The sequence below is a fragment of the Cynara cardunculus genome, unplaced genomic scaffold, assembly GCF_001531365.2.
Source record: "Cynara cardunculus var. scolymus isolate 2C unplaced genomic scaffold, CcrdV1 Un_Scaffold_1314, whole genome shotgun sequence".
Classification (NCBI taxonomy): Eukaryota; Viridiplantae; Streptophyta; class Magnoliopsida; order Asterales; family Asteraceae; genus Cynara; species Cynara cardunculus.
Genome location: NW_020200730.1, coordinates 43,771 through 47,593, shown reverse-complemented (window position 1 = coordinate 47,593; position 3,823 = coordinate 43,771).

Here is a 3,823-nt window from a genome sequence, read left to right as displayed (position 1 = left end):
TACACTCTCTTGCCATTATTGAATCATAGTGTGCGATTTAAAAGAAGAAAGTGTTGACCAGATTATTGGGAGCAAGAAGTAGATTCAAAGATTCAATCTTGTTTCAAAAGTATTTCAAGGTGAGTGGTTAAAATGCTTTGAATCTCTTTGAAGTGCATAATTGTTTGTGTTTTAAATTTTTTTCACCTAGTGTAAGTTTAAGTTTAAATCGGATGATTGTTGACCGATTTGGGTATAAACGGAAAAGGGTTGACCGGATTAGAGGTAAACCAGACATAGTGTTGTTCGATTTAAAGTAAACCGATCATAGTGTTGATCGAACTAGTATATTGGAAAATTTTCTATCTTTATAAATCGGTCAATGATCTTAAACGGAGAAGTAGGAATACGATCAAGGGGTGACTGGTTTATTTATAAATCGATCAAAAGGATTCCCGATTTGTTTTAAATCACTTGGTATGTTGTCCAGTTTAGTGATAAATCGGACAAGGCTTTGAGAGCGTTGTCCGGATTAATAAATCGGACAAGGCTTTGAGAGCGTTGTCCGGATTAATAAATCGGACAAGGACTTGTATTATCTGGATTAATATCGAACGAGACTTTTACAGTTATCCAGATTAGTAAACCGGTTGTAAGGGACTAAGTGTTGTCCGGATTGGTAAATCAGACAACTTATATAGTGTTGTCCGTATTGGTTAAACCGGCCAAGGCTTTACCGGAGATGAAGTCCAGCCAAGTTTGTGTTGACCAGATTAATGCATTAACTTATGTATTGTTCATATAATCACCATTTCGATATTCTTTTAAAAAGAATGGGAATTTTTTATAGGGATGACTTTGAGCTGATGACATTTCATTAGAACATTTATGACTGCAGTCTATTCAATATGAATTTTTTTTGTGAAATGTTTTGATGTGGAAATAAGGGTGGCATATCAAGGAGAGGTGTATCATGGGATAAGGGTGACATATTAAGGAGAGGTGTACATTTGGATATAAGGGTGGCATGTGTATGTCTGTTATGTAATATAACTCTTACTATTATATCCTTTAAGATTACTATGGTCTGGAATCTTTATTTCTTTGTGATTTAAAGGTTTAGGATCAGGGTTTTTATTGTAAATTATAGTCTGGATGTTATTGAGGAAAAAATAACAGGTTTGGCTTGAAACTTTGAATAAACCTTGTTTAATTAAAAAGGTTTAAAAGTGGCATTATATGATAACTTGGTTGGCTCAAACCTATGAGGGTTTGGAGTATGTTACTTGAATAGGTAAATGCTTGGCTTTGAAAAGTAAAAAGGTACTGATAATATGTTGTATTTGTTCGTATCTTTGTCTTATATATGAAAGGTTCTTTTATAAAGTTTTGGTGATTTTCACCCTGCAATGACATAAAAGGGTAACTCAATAGACCTTTCGGTCTAACCCTCGTTTTGTGATTTTAAATATGTATTGTAGGAGATGCTGACGATAAGGGAAGGAGAAAAATGTGATATTTCCCTATATGCATATCTGCATGAAGAATTGTCTATGACATGTATAGTTTCGGTAGACAAAAGTTGATTAGTACAAGAAGTGTATTTTGGATTTTTGGACCATGTATTCGGTACTGGTAGACTCTTGTACAAAGGGACCAATGTGGTGTATAAACATGTATTTCCTGTGTATAAAGTATCTGTTACATGCAATGTGTGGTATGGGGTGTTACAGAAAGTGGTATCAGAGCCTGAGTTTAAGGGATTTAGGTATTTAACAACATGATACACAGACTTAAACTATTTTATTGCATATTAAGGGTCCCGGACATAGTTATCACTATTGGAAATAGATATGATGAGTTGAATGAACAGTGTGTAAGGTAAATTTTAGATACATCTGGCCAGTGTAATTTCGAATTTACAGGTCCATATCTGAACTTGAATACTTCATTATATTTGGGAATGTGAATACATGATTGTTGGTCCCGTAAGGGTCTACAAGAAGAGAAACAGTTTGTAGAAGGGGGGGATGAATACAAACATAGTATTTTCAAATTTAAAATATATATTGATAGAGATGATCAATATAGATTTTACAAGATTGTTTGCAGAAAGATAAGGTAATAACAACCTATCTAAACAATCTTTGGTTACACACAAAGCTTTAGCAAATACAAGAAAAATGCTTGAAGTAAGAATAAGATTAGAGAGAGATGCGCACTCTCTGCATGGAGAAGAAACACTTCTATTTATACCCAGTGCATTAAATGATCATTTAATGCAATATGGTAGGTTTAGAGTGCGTGTCAAACCTTAAGAGGAAGGCTTGTCCTTTGCTACAGTGAATAGTAYAAAAGCACTATTTCAGAGCAGACATCCTTACCTAAAGTAGGTGGACAAAGTGTCGAGTAATCGGCTTCGTACCGTACTAACTTTTGTAAGGGTATGGGTTTGTCCTTTGTGTGCATAAGGACAAGACAACAACAATCGTGCTAAACAAGCTTCCTTTGATCGCTGAATGCTGGAATGACCTGAAGGTCTCATCATCATTCGCTGAAGCTAGAGCAGTCTTCACACATATATAGACAGGCTTGTAATCACTGAATACCGCTTCAGATCATGTACTCGCCGGTCTCTAATCTTTAGTTTCAGTCTTCGATGTTTGCTGAAGGTTCTTTGGTGTGAGTGTTGTCTTCTTGAAGTATTGCTGTTTTTGAAAGATTTACAAAGCAAGTTCTTCAGCAATCACTGAACATACTCAGTGAAGATCGCTGGGAACTGAAAATACAGAAACACAAATACAACGTGAAAGAGAAAAGGGATTATCATCAAATCACTGAGAGAGAAGATCAACAATCTCCCCCTATTTGATGATAACAAGATAACATAAAGAAGGTTATCTTATCAAATAATAGTAAGGAAAAAGTTATATATAAAATACATGTCGCTTTTTACTATTTTGGGATCTTTTTCAATTTGGTTAGTCTCAGCTTCAGAAGTTTCCTTAAGTTATATCTAAGAAAATTACAAGTACGGAAACTGAAACTAAAAGCTTATTTACTAACTTAGAGACTGTCAGTGAATGGGAAAAGTAACATTGGAACTCATAAACTTGTGTCCCTATTACTTTTTYCAGGGATCTTTTTCAGTGAAGTACATGGAATACTCATTTTATTAATCATAGGAAATAATGCAAGTATTACAGTACATGTTCAGAATTTACAGAATGTAAATACAATCAATGAAAGAAGATATAGTACATGAAGTTACAAGGAAAAGTGGATTGTTGTTACAAAGAGAATCTTATTGTAGAACACTTAGATCTATGTAATCAGGTACATTTTCACCAAGGTTTCTTCGACGTAGGAATTCCTTTCGTATCTTCAGATCGACGACTCTTCTAGGCATCCTATCATCTATCCAGAGCAAAAGATAAGCCAAGTGATTCATTGGACATAGATGTAGCTCTGACATTCTCTGAAATCTGACTTCACCTTCATAGTCAAGGAATATAACTCCTAACTCAGGTTTAAAATGCACAGAGTTGGGTGTATAGGGAYCCTTATCTGGCAAGTCAATATTCAGCATAGAAATGTCTGTACTCATATGACCCTTCAGGACTTCATCTAAGAAGAACCTTGTTTCATGTTCGTTCCTTGGGAATGGTCCATCATTAGTATTAGAGAGCTTTAGTTTCTTCTTCCCACCTTTCTTCAGAGTTAGCCAGTCAGGGACCTTGACATACCTGGACATCCTTTTGATGAGCTTGTTGATGGTGTCCATGATAAGTGTCTTGTGTCTCGACTTGGATTGCTGAATGGCTTGTCTGATCTCCATCCATTC